Here is a 348-nt window from a genome sequence, read left to right on the forward strand (position 1 = left end):
AGAACTTCGTGCACGTTGGCAAATACCATACGTGCCAGCGACTTATTCCAAACGCCTGTCTACAACTGTGATGTATAAATATAAATTTTATTATGAAAAATTGTCTGACAACTGTAAAACAGCTGTGTAAGACTGCGGGGAAAGGCTGCGGGGAAAGGCGGGGGGGAAAGGTGGGGGGGAACAGCTCTTCCTGTGCTGGGAGCAAACGCAGTTAGAGGATGGTCGAGAGACCCGGGAAAGCATCCTGGCTGTGGGCAGTGTCGCTGCAGTCGGTGAATACGGAGGTGATGTTCTCCCTCCCGAGGGGGTCTCACCCTGCCCGTCAGGATGTTTTCCTCCCGCAGAGCA

This window comes from Buceros rhinoceros, unplaced genomic scaffold (assembly GCF_000710305.1).
Source record: "Buceros rhinoceros silvestris isolate BGI_N320 unplaced genomic scaffold, ASM71030v1 scaffold16355, whole genome shotgun sequence".
In the NCBI taxonomy this organism is placed as follows: domain Eukaryota; kingdom Metazoa; phylum Chordata; class Aves; order Bucerotiformes; family Bucerotidae; genus Buceros; species Buceros rhinoceros.